We start from the raw sequence: 24,590 nt of genomic DNA, 5'->3' as shown, positions 1-24,590 counted from the left end.
GGACCTGTATCAGGGCAATGTGCAAGGGCACTGAGGAGTTCCCACTCTGTAAATGGGGCGTTATAGGGTTCACTTTCCTTTCCATCCGCCATTTAAGGGGGTAAAAGGCTGGAGGTTAGTTCTCCGACACAGAGGCTCGACCACAGTGCTCAGCAAAGTGCTCGGCAGTCGCGTTTGCGTCGGTAGAGAGCACGCCATTGATGTTAACGCCAGGGACAACTGTTGGGGTCTGGCACCCAAAAAGGCGTCTGATCTTCGTCCAGACTTGAGAAGGTGACGTATGGCACCCAATGGTCGACACATACCTCTCCCAACACTCCCGTTCCATCTTTCTATAAGCAGGCTACCGCAGGCACGGAACCACTTAAAGACTCTTAGGTGCTCTAAGGAAGGGCACCGCTTATTCGCTGTAGAGCTCACCGAAGCTCTTCAATTGCCTCAGCAACTTCCGGCGACCACCAAGGAATTGTATTTCGCCGGGGGCACCCTAGAGAACGATGGATCACGTTTTCTGCCTCAAAAATTATCGTTGTAGTGACCTGATCAATCACAACACCGATGGCACAAAGTGGAGGAGATTCAACGGTGACAGCAGAGGTGAAGGCTATCCAGTCCGCCTTGTTTAAATCCCATATGGGTAGGTGTCCGTGGGCATGAGGCTGGGGGAATGACAGGAAGATGGGGAAGTGTTCATTACCACACAGATCGTCATGTGCCCTCCAATGGATACATGGGAGAAGTCCTGGACTGCAAATTGATAAATCAATGGTCGAGTAACTACCATGAACCACACTGAAATGTGTGTCAGCCCCAGTATTTAAGAGGTAGAGGTCGAGTTGGGACAGTAAATTTTCGAGATCTCTGCCACAGCAAGTAAGCATGGTGCTACCCCACAAGGCGTTATGGGCGTTAAAATCCTCCAAAAGTAGGAAAGGTTTATTGAGCTGATCAATCAGTGCAGCCAATACTTTCAGGTGTACCACACCATCTGGAGGGAGATACACGTTGCAGACATTTCCTGTGTCATCCGTATCCTGACAGTCACAGCTTCAAGAGGAGTTTGAAGGGGCACAGGTTCACTAGATACCGAGTTCACGACATAGACGCAAACTCAACCTGACTTTATTATATTCACCACAGTTCTTGTAATATCCCCTGTAGCCACAAAGGGCAGGGGTCCACATTGCCAGGTTTCCTGGAAGGCAATGCAGAGAGCAGGTGTAAAGTTGCCATAGCTCAGCCAGGTGGAGGATGACGTTATCGTGAGACTGGGAAGGCATGAAACACTGAATTACGTAATCTGTACCTCAGGGTCACCTGCTGCCACCGACTTATTTCCTGGACAGGCTATATCCATTGTGTCTGAGGGCCTGGCGACATGTAGGTCCTCAGCAGAGGCCAGAATCTTCACCTCATCCTCAGATGCAGGGCATGTAGGTAGTGGTGGCGTGGGTGCCACCAGAATTCCCTTGGACTTGGGGGTATTCTTTCTGGATTTCTCTCGCTGATCCTGGGGTTTCTCTTGTTGGGAGCGCTTCACTGATTCAGTCTCCAGGACTGAGGATGACCGTGAAGCCATATGACCAGCTGCTTTTGAACACTTCAGCCACTGGTGGGTGTCATATTTCCCACTAGCAGAAACCTGGGAAGGGAGTGACCCAAGGGACCCCATCCTGGTGAGAGGAGTCTGGCTGACAAGTGGGGACTGATGTCCTGATGGTTGGGGGGACAGTGCTCCTGAGGTATGTGGTGCAGGAGCAACAGGGAGGGAAGTGCCCCCCCCCCACCATCAAGGGGGCAGGTGTAGTCTTCCAGCTCTGAGAGCCGACTGAAACTTGCGGAACTGATGGGGCTACAACTGTTCTTGTACCGGTGGCATAAGACGTGGTCATAGCCACAGGATGTAGGCGCTCAAATTTCGTCTTGGCCTCAGTGTAGGTTAGACGGTCCAGGGTCTTGTATTCCATGATTTCCTTTCTCGCTGTAAAATCCTGCAGTCTGGTGAGCAAGGGGAATGATGCTCTCCACAGTTGACACAGATGGGAGGCAGGGCACATGGAGTATTGGCATGGGATGGACGTCCACAATCTCGACATGCGATGCTGGAAGTACAGCGGGAAGACATATAGCCAAACTTTCAGTACTGAAAGCACCACATTGGGTAGGGATATATGGCTTGGCATCCCAGTAGTAGACCGTCACCTTGAAGTTTTCGGGTGATGTGTCACCCTCTAAGGCCAAGATGAAGGCACCGGTGGCAACCTCATTATGCCTCAGACTCCGGTGGATGAGCCGGATGAAATGAACTTATAATCGCTATAAGCTGGCGTGCAGCTCGTTGTCAGACAGCAAAAGAAGGTCCCTGCATAATATACTGCCCTGGACCATATTTAAGCTCTTATGAGGTGTGATGGTAACGGATACAACCCCCAACTTCTCACAATCGAGTAATGCCAGTGGCTGGGCAGAGGATGCCGTTTTTATCAAGACTTACCCTGACTGCATTTTGGACAAGCCCTCTGCCTCCCCAACCATGTCCTCTAAATGCTCTACAAATAACTGAGGCTTCATCAAGACAAACGAATCTCCATCAGTTCTCATACATACGAGGTACCAGGGCGAATAAGGTTTGCTGCCATCTGTAGCTTGGTGTTCCTTCCATGGTGTGGCCAGGGAGGGGAAAGATTTAGAATCCTACTTCCTTGGATTGTAATAAGACTTGAAACGCTTAGAGACTGCTGGCATTAGATCACTAGCAAGTGATTATGTGGTACACTTCATCACGCATCCTCTGCCCTGATGCCACCCGCTCTGACCAGGGCCCTCCCCACGGGCGCCACCCAACCACAACAAAGGCCACCTGGCAGGATGGCCATTGCCGGGAGTCCCGATGCCCCAGGGCGATGGGCATCTACTCCTTGGCATACCTGGGGAGTTAATGGCACAGGCATCAGCAAAGCCATCCCTGTGTAGTCAGGTGGCTACAACCAATGGGGTATATGGTGGCACCACCACAGTGGACTGGCTATCATGCTGGCTATGAGGTGTAAATAATTCCATGGTCATCGTCGGCGCAGAAAGCGACACTGCATAGTGGGTGGAGGACAACGCACCAGGAAAGTGTTCTCACTCAAGAGATCAAGGATGAGCGGGACTGAAATGCCACGACAAGTGGGCTAAAGATCTCAATGCATGATGGACACGATGCACCATGTAAGGCGCCCATCTCCAATTGGCTCGCTCTTCGGGAGCATTTTGAAAAATGGAGGTCAAACCCTACAGGGGACCATCACATAAATGCCGAAAGGTGTGAGAATTCTTTTAGTCACCTCTTACGACTTGCAGGAATACCTCGGGCCTATTCTAACTCCCAGGCCTGCAGGGGGGATCTCTCCAGGCTCCCGACTAGTGATGTCACACACGCTACAGATTCTCTGCTGATGCTCCCAACTGGTCTGTTTCCTTCATACCACATATGCAGCCAATCCCACAACAAGTGTTGCACCAGCAGTGGATTATTCGTGCACGGGAGCTTTTGGTGCCAAATCTCCGCTGAAACGTCAGTGTTGACTCACATTTAGATAATTTGAAGGCACAAAACGCACGTATCGCTCCATTATACGTCATGTTCAGACTCGCCTGCCACTAAGGGTGCTGCGACTCCTATTACAAATCAAAAGTTCCGGACAAGTGTTCTATCCACTGATGTGTGTCAATCTCCAGTGTGACTTGTAGCTTCCTCACAGTCTTTTTGTGAAACGCCGGAGATACTAATAGCAACCCTGTAGTAATTCAATATACTTGTCTTCCACGTCTCAGGCATCCTTGCCAGAGTTTCCTGTTGTGACTAATTTACAATGAGCACAGTTGTTTGAAGATATTCATGATCTGGAGATAATCAGTCAGGTAGTCACTTATGTACCTTACCTGCAGGTGATAACTTCTTAGTATTTGTAGACTTTCAACCGATTGACTGGCGGCTCACTCCCACTCTACAGAATATGCCCAGACAGCACTTGTTTCACGTATACAGGACCATACACGTCTCGATTCTCTCAATAAATGGAGCATCTCTTACTGATCTGGTAACTAAAATTAGCCTTTAGCGATACTTATCTGCGATAAGTAACTTTTCTTCCTTTAACAAATCACGTTTGGGGGGGGGGGGGGGGAGACTGATGCGACCCGCAACGAATTCCTCACCTGTGCCAACTTCTTCACCTAAGAGTAGCACTTGAAACTTACGTCCTCAGTTATTTGTTAGATGTATTCCAATATTTGTCTTCTTCTACAGTTCTTCCCCTCTGCACCTTCCTCTAGTACCATGGAAGTCATTCGCTGATGTCATATCAGATGTCCTATCATCCTGCTGCTTCTCCTTGTCAGTGTTTTCCACATATTCCTTTCATATCCGATTATGTGCAGAACCACCTCATTTCTCACCTTACCAGTCCACCTAATTTTCAACATTCGTCTTTAGCACCACATCTCAAATGCTTCTGTTCCTGTTTTGACTCAGTCCATGTTTCGCTACCATACAATGCTGTGCTCCAAATGTACATTCTCAGAAATTCATTCCTCAAATTAAGACCTATTTTTGCCAGTGCTAGTCTGTTTTTGAAGTCCTCGTTACTCCGTCCATCATGGGTTATTTTGCTGCCTAGGTAGAAGTTTTCCTTCATCTATTTTGTGACCATCAATCCTGATAAATTTCTCGCTGTTCTCATTTCTGTTACTTCTCATTACCTTCGTCTCTCTTCGATTTACTCTCAATCCGTATTCTGTACTCATTAGACTGTTCATTCCATTCAGGAGATCATGTAATTCTTCTTCGCTTTCACTCAGGATAGCAATGTCATCAACGAATCGTATCCTTTCACCTCCAATTTTAATCCCACTTCTGAATCTTCCTTTTATTTCCATCATTGCTTCTGCGGTGTACGTATTTGACAGTAGGGGCGAAAGACTACATCCCTGTCCTACATCCTTTTTAATCCGACCACTTCGTTCTTGGTCATCCACCCTTATTATTCCCTCTTGGCTCTTTTACATGTTGTATATTACCCGTTTCTCAGAATTTCGAACATATTGCACCATTTTACATTCTCGAACGCTTTTTCCAGGTCGACAAATCCTATGAACGTGTCTTGAGTTTTCTTTAGCCCTGCTTCCACTATCAACCGTAATGTCAAGTTGCCTCTCTGGTGGCTTTACCCTTCCTAAAGCTACGCTGATCGTCATCTAACACATCCTCAATTTTCATTTCCAGTCTTCTGTATATTATCCTAGTCGGCAACTTGGATTCGCGAGCTGTTAAGCTGATTGTGCGATAATTCTCGCACTTGTCACCTCTTGCAGCCTTCGTAATGTGTGGATGATATATTTCCGGAATTCAGACGGTATGTCGCCAGACTCATACATTCTACACACCAACATGAATAGTCTGTGTGTTGCCGCTTTCGCCAACGATTTTAGAAATTCTGATGCGATGTTATCTATCCCTTCTGCCTTATTTTGGCTTAAGTCCTCCAAAGCTTTTTAAAATTCTGATTCTAATACTGGATGCCCTGTCTCCTCTAAATCAACTCCTGTTTCTTCTTCCACCACATCAGACAAATCTTTCCCCTCACAGAGGCCTTCAATGTACTCTTTTCACCTATCCTCTTCCTCTCCTTGCATTTAAGAGCGAAACGCCCTTTTCACTCTTAATGTGGCCCTCGCTTTCCCTAATTAAGGAGAAGAGGAATTTGTGGCACATCTTGACTAGAAGATGGGATCGGTTGTAGGACACGTTCTTAGGCATCAAGGGATCACCAATTTAGTACTGAAGGGAAGCGTGTTTGGCAAAAATCGTAGAGGGAGGCCAAGATATGAATGCAGTAAGCAGATTCAGAAGGGTGTAGGTTGCAGTAGTTACTCAGAGATGAAGAAGCTTGCACAGAATAGAGTAGCGTGGAGGGCTGCAACAAACCTGTCTTTGGAAAGAAGACCACAACAACAACACACGATTGCCTTAACTCTTGAATTAATTTCCTTTTTTTTGTATATGGTGAAAGGTAAAACTTGAATAGTAAGCGTGGAAATGGGAAACCTGATTACATTATAGTCCTAACTGAAATCAACTTCCGATGCTGTAGGTTTGCTGGTACAATGATAAAACCTGCTTTCCAGTGGCACTATGCAGTGCAAAGACCTCCCTGTCACAGGTCTTCTGTCCAAAGAGTGTGATATACGTTAAGACTTCTTGGGCTAAGAATGCAGATTGCAAGCTTACTCTGTAGTACATTGCATAAATTATTAGTATTTATGGGTACGATAACCGCTCGTATTAGTTTAGCATTAACAACAGCCTGTGACTTCGGCTGCATTGAACTGACTGAAGAACGTCGAAAATGATCTGCTTCACTGTGTCTCACAACCTATAGACTCAGGCCTCTACCTCATTTTGCACCTCGAACAGTCCTTCTGCTTTCGGAGTATCGCCTGTCAGTTTTCCGCCACAACACCGCTTACACATACGTGACCAGCCAGAAAACTTGATACACGACTTGCCTGCAGCACACGGTAGCTTCACTGTAGTGGGAGGCACACACTGGCAGCAAGTTTCCATTGTCTATGTTTCTTTATAGCAGACACTCCGCTATAGTGAGAGATTCACTTGCTACATTTCGGAGAAGCTGTTGAAACAGAAAAATTCAGTATCACATGAAATAAATATGGCGCATGATTCTAGGGATATCAATAACCTACGGAAAGCCATGGGCCTATTTAAAACATCGCATATAATGTTCACAACACTACCACTACAATGTGGATACCGAAAGGGATCGAATGAGAATTGGAGTTTAGCAGCCGAAGAATGTCACGGGCGTTTGAGACGAGCTCAAACTTCCGTTGTAGAATGATGGGGAGTGAAATTCGCTGTTCACTTTTCACACGAACAATTTTACTTTAAGAAATCTGAGGAAATTACAGAAAACCTCTATCTTGTATCTGGTGTGAGCCAAGTGCCTTAACCAATACACTACCACACACATATTTAACTAAAAGAACTCTGTCACTAGCAAACGTAGTCTCTGATTTGAGGAAGAAATTTCTGAGTTCGTGCCTCTGAAGCTGAGGATGATATGGAAATGAGTAATGGACTGTGGAAAAATCTTAAAAGAATTCAAGTTTTTTAGACGTTGTGATGCATAAGGGTGCTGAAAATTAAGTGGGCTGATAAGAAATGAAAAATTTCTCTGTACACTTGTTGAAGAAAGGATTTTGATGAAAACATTGACTAGAAGAATGGACAGAATGATAGGACGTGTGTCAAGACATCAGGAAATAAGGTCCACGGTACTGCAGAGAGAAGCAGAGGGTAAAAACTGTAGGGGTCTCCTGCAGCATATTCCACCTGCCCATCAGCACGCGATATTTATTTATTTATTTATTTATTTAACCTGATCAGATTAGGGCCATCAGGCCCTCTCTTACATCGGACCAGTGTTTCACACATGCAGCATTTCACACATCAGAGTTACATCATGACAATACTTTAAATAAGAAAATTAGATTACTCTAGTCACAATATGAATAAAGAATAATGACTAAGACCTAATAAAGTAAGTACTCGCAGTATTTTTACGACAGGTGCTATACATACAAATTATGATAAAAGTAATAATAGTAACAGTAAAAAAAATTAAATAATAATGATAAACATGAGAAAAATTGGCAATAGTAATGAAGATTTGTGCAGATGTACATTAATATCTTGGTGTGTAAGGTAGATGTTTACTAGTATAACGAGTTTTGGGGGAGGGAGACTTAAGGAGGGGGAAAGAGGGAAGTAATGAGGTGAAGTGCATTTGTGTACAAAGGAAAGCATTACTGTTGCTTAAGTAGATACGTCATTAACTGTTTTTTGAAGCTAGACATGTTTTTAAGTTCTCTAACATACCGAGGGAGGTTATTCCAGAGTCGGGTTCCCGCTACTGTAAAGGACTTGGAGAAGGCGACTGAGCGATGCAGTGGAACAGAGAGGATTTTATTATGATGGGAACGTGTGTTTCTGCCATGTTGTTCAGACATAAGCGTTAAGGACGAGGAGAGATATGAGGGACAGTGTACATTTATAAGGCAGTAGATGAGACAGAGTGTATGGAAGTCTCTGCGTTTGTCTGCACGCAGCCAGGACAATTTTGCATATGCTGGTGAAATGTGATCAAAAAGTCGAATGTCACAGATATAACGGACACAGGCGTTCATGACCAGTTCCAGACGTCGCGAGTTTTCCTGAGAGAGGCCTTGTAGGAGAATATCGCTGAAATCAATGATTGGGAATATAAGCGTTTGTACTAATTTCTTTTTCAGATCGAAAGGGAAGAGTTTTTTATATTTTTGTAGGACATGAAGGGATGCTGATGCTTTTTTTGCACACTGCAGTTACGTGCTCTGTCCAATTTAGATTTTCATCTATTATTACTCCCAAACTCTTTGCTGAGGGAGAGAAGTTAATATTTGTTCCATTTAGGATAAGAGATGGTACGGATTCCCGATGTTTTGGGCTAATGAGCTTAGAGTGACCAACAAGTACCGCTTGGGTTTTAGATGGGTTTAGTTTTAGTCCTATGTCCTGTGCCCATTTTGATAGTGCATCGAGATCAGTATTGAAGTTTTCAATAGCTTTCTTCAGATTGTTTGGTTCCGCACTTAGATACAACTGAAGGTCATCAGCATACATATGATATTTGCAATAAGTCAGAACCGATGACACATCATTGACATACAGAGAGAAGAGTATGGGACCTAGTACTGAGCCTTGGGGAACGCCTGACACTACCTGCCGCCATTGTGATTTTATATTCCCGGACAGGACGCGTTGCTGACGAGACGTCATGTATGAGCGAAACCATTGCACTGCACTTGGTGAGAAATTAAGACCGCTAAGTTTGGCTAGTAAGATGTCGAAGTCGACAGTATCAAATGCTTTGCTGAAATCTAAGAAGCAAATGATAGTCGCTTCTTGTCTGTCCATGGCAAGTTTCAGGTCATCTGTCACCTTTATCAGTGCGGATGTTGTGCTTCGATGTTTACGGAAACCTGATTGGTATTCGTCTAGTAGGTTGTTAGTAGTTAGGTAGTTGGTGAGCTGGTCATGGACTATATATTCTAAGGCCTTTGATAGTGCAGGAAGAAGGCAGGTGGGGCGGTAGTCAGAGGGTGCTGTGGCGATGTCCTTTTTAGGCAGTGGCTTAATTTGTCCCAGTTTCCAGGCCTCAGGGAAAACACTTGTGATTAATGAGTCGTTGAAAATGTCTGTTATAGAGGGCAGTAGTTGATCAATAATAAGTTTTACCATCTGGATAGTGATGCCATCATGTCCAGTAGATGCTGATCTAATCCGCATTATTGCTTTCTTGACAGTTTTGCAAGTGACGTGCCGTAGATAGAATTTTTCTTTGCTACAGTCGTTCATCCCCATGAAGTAATCAATGATTCTCTGTTTTTTTTGCGGTTCAATTGTGGTTGCAGGTAATGTGAAGAATCGGTTTAGTTCTTCAGCTGGGACCATGGGAGTTTCTGCGACTTTTATTTTGCCTAAACCGAGACTACGGAGATTTTTCCACAGGATAGCTGGTCTACATCTGTTGTCAGCTAATGTACGGGCATGCCTGAGCTTAGCGTTTCTCACCGCTTGACTGACTTTGTTTCGCTTCTGCTTGTATACAATGTGATTTTCAGGTGTAGGGTGTATCTTGTATGCTCGATGAGCAGCGTCTCTGAGATTCATGAGCCGTTTTAGTTCATCAGTCAGCCAAGGTGCAGGTTTCCTTTTTACTTTTCTGGTCTTTATTGGAGCGTATTTGTCATATATTTTAGTAATTTTGGTAGTGAAATCTTGGAGTTTGTCGTTTATGTCCATGAGGGGAGTAGAGGTCATCCTCCAAACTATTTCTTGCGCCTCAGTTTCGAGTTCAGGCAAATTTATGCGTTTGAAGTCTCGGTATGTAGACAATTTTTGTTTTTTTCTAGGACATTCTAGTGAATACGTCATGAAAATGATGTCATGGGCCGACATGCCAGGTGCAGATATTTGAGAGGTGCGGATTATTCTGTTTGGAGATTTCGTTGCGAATATATCTATGAAAGTGTGACTGGTAGTCGTGTGATGAGTAGGTGCCAACTGAAGTAGCGTCATATTTGAGGAAGAAAGCATCCTCTTAAATTTCCCAGTGGAAGGACTATTGCACAGAAAATTAATGTTAGTGTCACCTGCTATAATTACATGTTCATATGACGATTCGAGACTAGAGAGGGCAGTTTCGAAGGAGGCGAACCCGCCTACTTTAGGAGGTTTGTAAAGGACACATATTAAGCATTTTCTGTTAAGGGATTTGATCTCTATGAACATATATTCCTCTTGTTTATCTACATTGTTGTCGGACGTGTGTAGTACAGTAGGTGACAAATCAGAGCGTATGTACGCCCCTACTCCGCCCCCTCGTCTGTTGCATCTGTCGTGCCTGAGGAAGATATAGCCATCTAGGTTTACGGAATTTGTAGGAATACTTGGTTTCAGCCAAGTCTCTGACAAAAGTATTACGTGTATATCAGTAGTCTGAAATATATATTTGAACTCGTCGAAGTGAGCTGGCAGAGATTGGACATTTGCATGTGCAATATGCAGCTTGGTGCGTTCGGGTGTTGATTTCCCGAGGAGACTGCCGACAGATGTTTGCGGGTCGTGGTTAGCGGTGACAAGAGGGTCTGGCATGAGGAATGCGGAAGGCGTGTGAAGGAGAGGGGGTGAGGGAGTGTCCTCCCAGTTCTGAGCAAGGAGAGCGGCCGAGGGGGGGAGGGGGTGGGTCCCCGGGGAGGCAACTTGAACTGCGGCCAAGGTCAGCGAGGTCTGCAACGGTTCTGGAAGTCGCCGTGGGCCGGCAGGGGAAGGAATTTCGCTAAACACAACGGGAGTAATCTGCACGAAACGGTAGAGTGTGATGCTCACCCCCAACCCCAGTCGAAGCTAGGTTATTAAAAAGAGTCCCAACCACCACTTGTCCCAACTTTGGAGATATGTTTACAAACGCACTACACAGACGTCAAATAGCTGTAGCGTTGCCAGAACTCCAAGCTGTTACATTTCACATTGCAGTGAACAAAAGACGAACGACTTTTATGTATAAATCTCTGAGGCTCTAGATTTGATCACATTTCTTTGACAAAAGCCGAGATTTGGCAAAATTGCCTATTACACTGCCAAATTTCTTTGAAATAAATATTTGACATATTAACTTCAACGAAGAAATATTATAGTGTAATGCCGGCCTTAGTGATATCACGAGCTCTGACCACACATTGCCCCTTACCTACACGTGGTCCTTTGTTGACGCGTTTTTAAATGATCTTTGCCACCATCTGGTCACGCTCTCAAGGCACACAGCTGCCTTACATACCACCGTATCTGCTGGACCACCAAGCAGAAGAAAAAGAAAGTTCAATATTATGCCTCCAGCCTCTGTGACTTCACCGCCGTTATGGCATTTTTTGACATTTTTAAATATAAAATAGGGTATTATATATTTTTTTGCATCCCTTCACAGGAGGTTCTTCTCGAATCTTATCTCTCTGGTACCTTACCATGGAAAGAGCTGCCACAGTGCTTTATCTGCCACTGTAAACTTTTCTTTAGCGTTTAATACAATGGGAAGTTAATGAAACACCTGTTTAATTTTACACTTTGTGACAGTCTTCCTGTTTTGTTGTACCAGAGCAGAGAGTTTATTCCTTGGATTCCACATCATTGTTCTAATTAATAAAAATCATGAATTTAAGTGCACAGGTTTTAGTAAAGAGCCTACGTAGAATGCACGACAACTGTGACTTCTTTCGTAACTTCCACAAGTCTAATGTATGTACGTTGTGTCTAGAAGCCAAATGAAAACCACTACCATCTGCGGCTGCATCCCACCCAACCTATTTAGAACAAAAATTCCATACTTAGGCAGAATTTTGCTTAATTAACATTGAATCAGCTTCTCTTATTTTCATAGCATTGTTTGTCCTTAGCTGTTAGCTTCAGTTAATTGCTACACTTATAGAAGTAGCGATACTTAGAATATGCATAATTTTGTTACACTTAGTGTGGCGCACTTACGACGTTTAATCTCAGTTAGCTTGCACTTTAAGGTGTTAGTTTAGCTTTTTGGAAGTTTAGAACTCACGCTGATGTCTCGACGATCAAATTCGACTGATGTAAATCCGATGGAACCCTTCTGGGTCGCTATTGGACGCTATCAGCACGTACACAAAGCGGCGGCCCCTTATTTACGGGAATTACCTGACTCGTGTGTAGACATCTGATGCCACATACCTTTACAAACCTACCAACAAACTGTATATTCAACGGTACACAGGATCTCTCCTGTATTGCGTTCCGAGAATGGACCAAAGAGCTATTAAGCAGGTGGCCATAATGGTTTGGCTCGTCAGCCTATAAACCATACTAAAATTTTTAGAATACATTAAATGTTTTGTCTAATTTCAAATCATATTAATGACACTTCGTAAAGCACAGTTTAAATACTTTTATATCCTATTAGTGGATCTAACTTTCTCAAAATGTGGTCTTCAGTCCAGAGAGTGGATTGATGCAGCTCTCCATGCTACTCTATCCTGTGCAAGGTTCTCCATCTCCCAGTACCTACTGCAACCTACATCCCTCTGAATCTGTTTAGTGTATTCATCTTTTGGTCTCTTTCTACGATTTTTACCCTCCACGCTGCCTTCCAGTACTAAATTGGTGATCCCTTGATGCCTCAAAATATGCCCTACCAACCGATCCCTTCTTCTAGTCAAGTTGTGCCACACATTTAGCTTCTCTCCAATTCTATTCAATACCTCCTCATTAGTTATGTGATCTACCCATCTAATCTTCATCATTCTTCTGAAGCACCACATTTTGAATGCTTCTATTCGCGTCTTGTCTAAACTATTTATCGTCCATGTTTCACTTCCATACATGGCTACACTCCATACAAATACTTTCAGAAACGACGTCCTGACACTTAAATCTATATTCGGTGTTAACAAATTTCTCCTCTTCAGAAACGCCTTCCTTGCCATTGTCAGTCTACATTTTATATCCTCTCTACTTCGACCATCATCAGTTATTTTGCTCCCCAAATAGCAACACACATTTACTACTTTAAGTGTCTCATTTCCTAATCTAATTCGCGCAGCATCACCCGATTTAATTCGACTAAATTCCATTATCGCCGGCCGTGATGGCCGAGCGGTTCTAGGCGCTACAGTCTGGAACCGCGCGACCGCTACTGTAGCAGTTTCGAATCCTGTCTCGGGCATGGATGTGTATGATATCCTTAGGTTAGTTAGGTTTAAGTAGTTCTAAGTTCTAGAGGACTGATGACCTCAGAAGTTAAGTCCCATAATGCTCAGAACCATTCCATTATCCTCGTTTTGCTTTTGTTGATGTTCAACTTATATCCTCCTTTCAAGACACTGTCCATTCCGTTCAGCTGCTCTTCTAGGTCCTTTGCTGTCTCTGACAGAATTACAACGTCATTGGCAAACCTCAAAGTTTTTATTTCTTCTCCTTGGATTTTAATTCCAACTCCGATTTTTTTTTTTTTGTTTCCTTTACTGCTTGATCAATATACCGATTGAATAACATCGGGGAGAGGCTACAACCCTTTCTCACTCCCTTCCCAACCACTGCTTCCCTTTCATGCCCCTCAACTCTTATAACTGCCATCTGGTTTCTGTACAAATTGTAAATAGCCTTTCGTTCCCTGCATTTGACCCCTGCCACCTTCAGAATTTGAAAGAGAGTATTCCAGTCAACATTGCCAAAAGCTTTCTCTAAGTCTACAAATGCTAGAAACGTAGGTTTGCCTTTCCTTAATATATCTTCTAAGATGAGTCGTAGGGTCAGTATTGCCTCACGTGTTCCAACATTTCATCGGAATCCAAACTGATATTCCCCAAGGTCGGCTTTTACGAGTTTTTCCATTCGTCTGTAAAGAAGTCGTGTTAGAATTTTGCAACCGTGGCTTATTAAACTGATAGTTAGGTAATTTTCACGTCTGTCAACACCTACTTTCCTTGGGATTGGAATTACGATATTCTTCTTGAAGTCTGAGGGTATTTCGCCTGTCTCCTACATCTTGCTCACCAGATGATAGAGTTTTGTTAGGCCTGGCTCTCCCAAGGCTGTCAGTAGTTCTAATGGAATGTTGTCTACTTCCGGGGCCTTGTTTCGACTTAGGTCTTTCAGTGCTCTGTCAAACTCTTCACGCACTACCATATCTCCTATTTCATCTTCATCTACATCCACTTCCATTTCCATAATATTGTCCTCACGTACATCGCCCCTGTATAGACCCTCTATATACTCCTTCCACCTTTCTGCTTTGCCTTCTTTACTTAGAACTGGGATTCCATCTGAGCTCTTGATATTCATACAAGTGGTTCTCTTTTCTCCAAAGGTCTCTTTAATTTTCCTGTAGGCAGTATCTATCTGACCCTAGTGATATGCGCCCCTATATCCTTACATTTGTCCTCTAACCATCCCTGCTTAGCCATTTTGCTCTTCCTGTCAATCTCATTTTTGAGACGTTTGTATTCCTTTTTGTCTGCTTCATTTACTGCATTTTTATATCTTCTCCTTTCATCAATTAAATTCAGTATTTCTTCTGTTAACCAAGAATTTCTATTAGCCCTCGTCTTTTTACCAACTTCATCTTCTGCTACCTTCACTATTTCGTCTCTCAAAGCTACCCATTCTTCTTCTATTGTATTTCTTTCCCCCATTCTTGTCAATCGTTCCTTAATGCTCTCCCTGAAGGTCTCTACAACTTCTGGTTCTTTTAGTTTATCCAGGTTCCAGCTCCTCAAATTCCCACCTATTTGCAGTTTCTTCAGTTTTAATCTACAGTTCATAACCAATATATTGTGATCAGAGTCCACATCTGCCCCTGGAAATGTCTTACAATTTAAAACCTGGTTCCTGAATCTCTGTCTTAACATTATATAATATAATATCTCCAGGCTTCTTCCATGTATACAACCTTCTTTCATGAGTCTTGAACCAAGTGTTAGCAATGATTAAGTTATGCTCTGTGCAAAATTCTACCAGGCGGCTTCCTCTTTTATTTCTTCCCCCCCCCCCCCCCCCATACGTTTCCTTCTCTCTTTTTTCCTACAATCGAATTCCAGTCACCCATGACTATTAAATTTTCGTCTCCCTTCACTATCTGAATAATTTCCTTTATCGCATCATAAAAAATGGTTCAAATGGCTCTGAGCACTATGGGACTTAACATCGGAGGTCATCAGTCCCCTAGAACTTAAAACTACTTAAATCTAACTAACCTAAAGACATCACACACATCCATACCCGAGGCAGGATTCGAACCTGCGACCGTAGCGGTCACGCGGTTACAGACTGAAGCGCCTAGATCCGCACGGCCACACCGGCCGGCTATCTCATCATTCATTTCATCAATCTCTTCGTCATCTGCGGAGCTAGTTGGCATATAAACTTGTATTGCTGTGGTAGGCGTGGGATTCGTATCAATCTTGGCCACAATAATGCGTTCACTATGCTGTTTGTAGTAGCTTACCCGCATTCCTATTTTCCTTATCATTATTAAACCTACTCCTGCGTTACCCCTATTTGAATTTGTATTTATAACCCTGTGTTCACCTGACCAGAAGTCTTGTTCCTCCTGCCACCGAACTTCACTAATTCCCACTATATCTAACTTCAACCTATCCATTTCGCTTTTTAAATTTTCTAACCTACCTGCCCGGTTAAGGGATCTGACATTCCACGCTCCGATCTGTAGAACTCTAGGTTTCTTTCTCCCGATAACAACGTCCTCCTGAGTAGTCCCCGCCCGGAGATCCGAATGGGGGACTATTTTACCTCCGGAATATTTTACCCAAGAGAACGCCATCATCATTTAACCATATAGTAAAGCTGCATGCCCTCGGGAAAAATTACGGCTGTAGTTTCCCCTTGCTTTCAGCCGTTCGCAGTACCAGCACAGCACGGCTGTTTTGGTTAGTGTTACAAGGCCGGATCAATCAATCATCCAGACTGTTGCCCCTGCAACTACTGAAAAGGCTGTTGCCCATCTTCAGGAACCACATGTTTGTCTGGCCTCTCAACAGATACTCCTCCGTTGTGGTTGCACCTGCGGTACGGCTATCTAAATCGCTGAGGCACGCAAGCCTCCCCACCAACGGCAAGGTCCATGGTGCATGAGGGGGGGGGGGGGGGACTACAGAGTAAGAAAATACAAAATAAATTTTATGTAACTATATTAATGTATATTTATGTATATATTTATGTAACTATACTGATTGTATAGTCTGTCACCTCAACTGTCAGTCAAGAATTAATTCGAGCCATGGGATCACAGGAACAATAAGCACATGGTAGTTCCAGTGAAACAAAAAATTAACTCTGCACAAACGAAAATATCTCCTGTAACGTAAAATACATCCTCATGTACGATCATCACATCAGAATTAAATGAAAAGAATACATTTTAATACGATCTAATCTCAAATTGGTATCTACGGTAAGGATTTATGCTTAAAGAACGCCAGATTCGAGTGACTTCATGCTACTTGACATAAGTTCTGGTTCAATGTATGAAGTTCATCTATTCATTCTTTAAGTTGTTGCCGAGTGGGTTTCAGGTCGACGTTTAGTGCTTCCACAGTCAGCTAAGGAACTCTCACACCCTAGATCTGAGTGACACAAGGTTACTTTCAGTACCTAGTGTATTTTGAACATAATTTCAAACATTTTGTAAACTTTTTCTCGCTTGCATGCCTAATGCCAAGTATGTAACACTTAATGAAACATTTAAAGCTTGCAGAGGAGATGGATTATTTGAAAAATCGATTGATTACTAGTCTCTCAGAATCCAACAGAAAACAGCCTCAGTCAGCCAGTCATCCACGAGCCTGGCTATATTTCCTGCCCACCTCCATTTGACTTTCACTATGGCCACAATTACGTCTTCTATTCCAGTCTCTTCCTGTTCCACTCAATTGTTTGCCCGTTTCTACTAGGAATTTCCAATACGGATCTCTCCATTGCTCGCGGAGCAATCCTCAGTTTCTGAACTGTTTCACGTATTAAAAGTACATGTCTCACAGCCGTAGGAGGAAACTGGAAATACACAATGAACGTAAAATTTCATTTTCACCCTCATCTGAGGATTATATTGAAAACCCTATTTAGTATACCAAATCCTCTTCAGGACTTTTTTTTATTTTTCCTTTTATTTCTTTTCCTGTTCATCCAGTCGTCATCTTCATTTGCACCAAATACAAAAACTCATCCACTGGTTGCATGCCTTCATTGTTGATTTCTATAATTTTCTTTTTTGCTATGTCGAACTATATTATTTTAGTATTATTATAATTGATTTTCACGCCTTCATCAAATTTAGTTTATTAATTTCATCTAATCATTTCTGATAGGTATGATACTTGAAGTGTCATCAGACAAAAGTGGCTCAAGTATCTTCCTCTAACGGTTACCTGTTCCTTCACCACTTCTCGATTCGGGGATCTGATATCTTGATCCAGGATAAGCAGAATACACTACCTAATCATAATTATCCGGACGCCTATTAGTGGACATTATTATGGGGTAGCCCACCTTTCGCCTTTATGGTGAATTGAGCTCTGCCGTGTACACATTCAGTGGGGTGTCTGAAAGTCTGTGGATGAGAGACAGTTCGTTCTTCCACAAGAGCCGAAACCAGAGAAAGTAATGATGTTGGACGCTGTGGTCTGGAGCGAAGTGGACCTTCTAACTCACGCTAAAAGTGTTCCTTTGTATGCTTCCACAATTAGGGTTTTCTTAAGTGCAGTAAGGGGACTACACCCTAACCACGAAAAACATCCAGTACTGTAACAGGACCTCCTTCGTACTTAACTGTTGGACCACACAAGATGGGAGGTAATGGTCTCCAGGCGTTCGTCAATCCCAAAACCTTCCATCGGACTGGTAAGGGTGGAGTGTAGTTGACTACTCCGAATCATTCGTTTCCAGTCATCCACTACCCATTGGCGTCCCCCTTTACACCACCTCAAGTGTCGCTTAGCACTGGGCACAGAAATATGTTGCTTATGAGAAGCTGCTCGACCGTTGTGCACTGTCCTTTTTAAATCCCTGCGCACAGTCATTGTGCTAGCTGGAGAGTTGGTAACACTTTGTAAATCACGCGTGATTTTTTGCGATTTTTCACAATCACCTTCCACACTGCTCGACGGTTGCTGTCCGTCTGTGAATTCTGCCTGGTCTTCGTTTGGCTTCGGTTGTTACTCCGAGTTTCCGCTTCACGATCACATCAACAGTCGACTTGGGCAGCTTTACAATGGTTGAAATGTCCTTGATGGATTTGTTACTCAGGTGACAACCAAGAATTAGTTCACGTCCGAAGTCACGAAGTTCTCGTAATCGACCCACTCTGCTATTACCCTTTCTCTACTGGGGAAACGATACTGGCGGGTCAGCCTCTTGTGACATAGTGGTCAATTCCGCATTACACAGGGGTGTCCATATCCTTCTGAGCAAATAGTGTAGTTTTGGTGATGTGCAACGTTGTTTGCCTCCTCCTTCAATTCAAGTCCGATTTTTTCGCTATCAGAACGCCTCATGGGATGCTTCCTAATGGTTGGAAAAATCTCTCGCAAATGTCTAAGGCATATAAATGGTCAACATACTATCTCCAGAGCTTCCACGTTCTGTAAAACTGTACTTGGCGATGTAGCATACTGCATGTACCATACCAATAGTACGTTCCAATTAACTCAGGGCTGTTAATGCTCACCCTCTCCACTTATACGGTCGACAATCTGAAATTAAAGTAAATAAACTTATCAGACTTTGATAATTTGTCCAAAACATCCATTTCCCCCAGGCCAAGTAAGCCTTACGCAGCGCATCTTGTTCATGACTGTTTCAATCACTACGTTAAATCACTGTATGAAACACTGATCTGGTTAGCGTAAGTGGTAGCTCACGCCCTACAAAAAGCACAGATTTGAGTTTGAGGCACAGTGGAAAACAGTCTTAATTTGTCATAAATGTTCATTACATCGTACAGATCGCTAAGTAGTAAAGATATTTTGTCACCTTCGGATAGTTTGTCGTTCAGAAGCACTTCGCGTCTACAAGAATGGTCTTATCGCCACATTATCCTCTGTAATGGCCTCAATGTGGAAACTGAAGTTTGAGTGAGCAATTCAGATGCAGCAGTATTTAATTTCTGCTTCCAGAGCGTGAGATGTTTCACACCATTTGGTAATTTGTTTCACATTTATTTTGCGAGATATCGACTCTAACATTGTCTTTGGAAATTTCATTCGCTCCCTGTTACAATCTTTGGTCAAATGTTTACTTACAAGCAGACCTTATCTCTCTGTAGTTTAAGTGATAGTTTGATATCAGAAACACCTTATTCCTTCCCAATAAGAGAATTGTGTTGTGCGTTTCTTTGTGGTGGTGTAAGTGGTTACAGGCTTTTATTTTTTGGAGCCTTAGTTTCTGGGAATGCAACTACACAAATTGAACACACACTTTACATATGTAGATACTGCTGCAACGTGATCACACGTTTCGCGCTGCTGGCCTACTTTTAAAATATTGTGAGCAACATTATAGGAAAAATACAGTCTATTAAGCGTTTAGGGAGCCTTGCTTTATTGTGCTTAGCTTTCAATTGGCTTGTGTCATTTGTAATAATAGCAGTAATTCGCAATTAACAGCATAGTTTATATTTTTTCTAGTAAACAACACGATGCATTCTCCTAAAATGGTGTCTGAGAACAATTTAAATGAGGGAATACATACTTTGTGGGTGTGTGGCGATTCGAATAATAGGTAGCCCTAATTAGTTACATTCAGTCTGTCTATTTTCCTGCTCAGTGCAGTATGTTTCAGCTAACACTTATTTTTCTGCAGTTCTGGTCAGCTTAGTTTTACGACTTAGAATTATTGAAGGTGCAATGAAGTGTCAACTGCTATTAGACGTTGAAATCTAGCCTTGAGGATACGTACTTTAGAATTTTGCGCACTAATTTGTCGAATATTTGTATATATGGAAACTAATTCGTGCTTTCTTTAACATTGCAGGCGTATGAGACGTCACATTAATTGATTTGAGTCTTACAGACTTTTTTCATGTATTAATATCAACTAGAAATAAAAACTAGCAGGCCAGTAAGATAGCCCACCAGTTGCAATAAATGGTTTTCATTTAATTTTAAATAGGTTTCAAGGAATTTAAACCAGTCTTCTTCAGAAGGCCAAAAAACCTGCATACAGCGCGACTACATACATCACAATGAAAACATCATACTTTTTGCGCCGCCGACTTATTTTCCAGTAATTTTAGAATTTTTCAGTATCTCAATGTGATAAATGTACCTCTCTGTTGTGTTTTATCACCAAAGGCCAGACTGCTAACTGCTGTTATTGTACATGACTTTTAGTATGTCTGTGTCATTTGTAATAACAGCAATAAGTGCTCAATGAATATCATCGTTTGCATGTTTACTAGTGAATAACACGGTGCATAATCTTTGCCTCTCCTAAAATCGTGCCTGATAACAATTTAAATGTGGAAATACATACTTTCGTGGTGTGTGTTGACTTGCATAAAGGGTAGGCCTAATCACTTACATTCAGTCTGTCTGTTTGCCTTTGTAACATAGTGTTTTTTATCTTAACATATTTTTGTGCAGTTATAAGCCTGGTCAGGTTCGTCTTACAACATAAAATTTTTAGGCCTACATTCTCAAATACCAAAATGATGGATTGGAGCATATTTACTACACTGACGGACACACGAAAAGTTTGTTTATAAAACTTCATTTTCATCTAGGTCTGCTTACGAATAATGTTGACAATGTATCTAAGTGTGCCGGACTGGATAGCTGCAGAATAGAGGCCTGAAGAGCTTAAAACCAACGGAATAACATTTAAGGGCCACTCGTTTGGAAAAGTTGTATATGCAGCAGAAGAACCGAAAGCCCCTGAATGCTCGCGCCTAGAAGTACTTGTAGAAGGAGCAGAGCTAATTGTCAAAGCCATAAAAGAGACAGTATACAGGAATAAACTTAGATATGTGTTGCCCGCCCGGTTAGCCGTGCGGTCTAATGTACCGCTTTCCGGGCGGGAAGGCATGCCAGTCCCCGGCACGAATCCACCCGGCGGATTAGTATCGAGGTCCGGTGTGCCGCCCAGTCTGTGGATGGTTTTTAAGGAGGTGTTCCATCTGCCTCGGCGAATGCGGGCTGGTTCCCCTTATTCCGTCTCAGCTACACTATATCGGCGATTGCTGCGTAAACACTACCTCAACACACGCGTGCACCATAAATACTCTACCACGCAAACATTGGAGTTACACTCGTCTGGTGTGAGACTTCCCGGGGGTTGGAGGTCGACTGTGGGCCGAACCGCACACTAACCATGGGTTCGGGGAGGGGCGGCGGTGAGGTGGGTGGACTGCTGCAGCCTGTTGTGGGGTTGTGAACCACTGAGGGCTACGGCAGGGACGAAGCCTCTCCGTCGTTTCTAGGTCCCCAGTTCCATACAATACAATACAATTGCTATATATTGGAATTCGAGAACTTAGCTTCTTTGGACCTGTTAGATCAATAGACGGAGAAAGAATTAGGAGAGTCCAACGTAGATTTAAACTGTATTTTAGATTATATTTTTCGATTCCTTCGCTTTCATTTTCGCTCATCATTCATTTATAAGTTGCAAAAAATTACTAGTGGCGGTGTTTTTTCACTCTATTCACTATGATTTTACACGTCACAATGCATAACATTCTAAGTAAACCACATTCATACACCACTGCTCACTTGCAAGTCATTGTTGTCTAAGAAAAAATTGCGAGATAACTTCGTTCACTGCAGACAACACATTCGCACCATACTGATCAACTGGATTTCGAGACACCACTTTATAGAGACATTCATGCTCCACCTACTGTTAGATGGCAGGGGTTGGCAGTAGTTTCAACTATAGCACTTCCGGCTCTTAATAAATTAGCGACATATCGATAATGTTAGTCCTGTGAAATAGTTGAAGATATCCATGATTGTGCTTAATGGTTAAGGTATCAGACTGAATTTCGATTCTCAAACGAGTACCATGACAGATAGCAATAGCAGAACTAAAGGGACTAAAACCAAGGTATTTTAGGTAGTAAAGTAACTTGCAATTACGAAAAAGGGAAAACCGCTGCCACACTAATTGGGCAAAGTTGTACCAAGCACCTATACTATTTATAAAGAAAGTTAGCTATGAGTATTTACTTGTTACTGAAAACATTTTTTCAATTAAGATACAAGACAGTAGCAGTCTTTAACAGGGAATGTAACAGTAATTTGGCATGACTAACACAGGAGGAGTACTAATACGTTTTGTCAACAATTGGCTAGCAGTAACACTATCTGGGTAATAAGACAGAAAAATGGTCATTACAAGTACTGATGGCGGATCACAACTAATTTGTACAAACTCTTTCTTCAGTTTAATTATTGGAACATACTGTCTTTGAAATTGTTTTCAGATAATTGTAGGCTATTACTTGTTCTGATTATAATTTGTATTCTCCTTCTACTCCCTTATACTACTTAGCTCAAATGGGACATGTGGTACTCGTATCTAGTACAGTTTGAATAGTTGCAGCCAGTTTCTTATTATAGCGCACAAATGTTACAGAACTGGCAAGTGCACTCCATTAATGCTGAAATTTAAACCTGGTTCAACAATTAGTGTAGGTACCCAGAAATCAATCTATCATCAGTAGACTCAGATCTAGGCTGAACGTTTTAGTCACTACACAATATGAGAAATACAGTTAACTATATGCACATGAAATTATAAACTCACAATAATTAATCAGTTTGCTGGCATTTCGAGTCTACTAGCCAACTGCTATTATGAATCATCACAGTTTTTTGCATGTAACTGTAACACTGTACTGAGATTTCAGTAAGACCAATCCTTAAGCTCAGTTAATTTATCAACTTTTGGCTTTTGTAGATAAGCAGCGTACTACCACAAAAAAGTAAAGGGAAAAGGAACTTCTATCATTTCCTGAATTCAAACTGTATTATAATTAACTAAAATCAAATGAAAATGTATAATCTGTACTGTATACAATTTGAACATTCTAAAACCATGTTGTTATTTGTTGTTATACGCCCTCTGTTGTTCCTTATTATAAAGACGATTTAGGAGACAATCTGAGCAGCGGTCTTAGGTTGTTTCCAGATGATTCCATCGTTCATCGTCTAACAAAGTCATCAGAAGATCAAAACAAACCGAAAAACGATTTAGAAAAGATATCCGTATGGTGAGAAAATTGGCTAAAAAAGGGTGAGGTCATCCACATGGGTGTTAAAAGGAATCCGTTTAACTTCGGTTATACAATAAATCATTCAAACCTTCAGACCGTAAATTCAACTAGATACATAGGAATTAGAATTACGAGAAACTTACATTGGAAAGAACACAAAGAAAATATTGTGGGGAAGACGAACCAAAGAATGCGTTTTACTGGCAGAACGCTTAGAACATGCAAACATGTCTACTAAAGAGACTGCCTACATTACGCTTGTCAGTCATCTTTTCGAGTCCTGCTGCACGATATGGTATCCTTACCAGAGGGTATTAACGGAGTACTGAAACAAAAGATTCGATATTTTGTATCGGTATTGTACCAAACGTAATACCCATGCGTGGAACGTCGATGTTCGTTTGTCGATTTTTTAGATTCGCTTTTGAAACTAAACATCTACAACTACATGATTACTTTGCAATTCACAATTAAGTGCCTCCTGGCAGAAGGTTCACGGAACCACCTTTAAGCTGCTTCTCTATTGCTCTCGAATAGCGCGCGGTAAAAACGAACACTTAAATCTTTCCGTGCGATGATGATGATGATGATGTTTGGTTTGAGGGGCGCTCAACTGAGCGCTCGTCAGCGCCCGACGAAGTCCCAATTTTATCACAGTCCAGTTTTTTTACAAAGTCCAGTCTAGCTACCGTCACGAATGATGGTGATGATGATGATGATGATATGATGAGGACCACACAAACACCGAAGCCCCGGGCAGAGAAAATCTCCAACCCACCCGGGAATCAAACCCGGGACCTTTCCGTGCGAGCTTTGACCTCTCTTAGCGATAATACAAAGCGAGTCGCCCTTCTTTGAACTTTTTCGATGTCCTCCATCAATCCTGTCTGATCCCACACCGCACAGCAATATTCCAGAAGAGAGCGGACAAGTGTAGTGTAAGCAGTCTCCTTAGCAAACTTGTTACATTTCTAAGTGTTCTGCCAATAAGTCGCAGTATTTTGTTCACTTTTCCCACAACATTATCGAAGTGATCTTTCCGATTTAAGTTATTCGTAACTGTGATTCTTAAGTATTTAGTTGAGTTTATAGACTTTATATTTGTGAGAGTTATCGTGTAACTGAAGTTTAGCGGATTCTTTTTAGTGCTCATGTGGATGACTTCCACTTTTC

The sequence above is a fragment of the Schistocerca cancellata genome, chromosome 8, assembly GCF_023864275.1.
Source record: "Schistocerca cancellata isolate TAMUIC-IGC-003103 chromosome 8, iqSchCanc2.1, whole genome shotgun sequence".
Taxonomy (NCBI): Eukaryota; Metazoa; Arthropoda; class Insecta; order Orthoptera; family Acrididae; genus Schistocerca; species Schistocerca cancellata.
The sequence above is the reverse complement of the archived record's forward strand: the minus strand, read 5'-3'. Positions refer to the sequence as shown.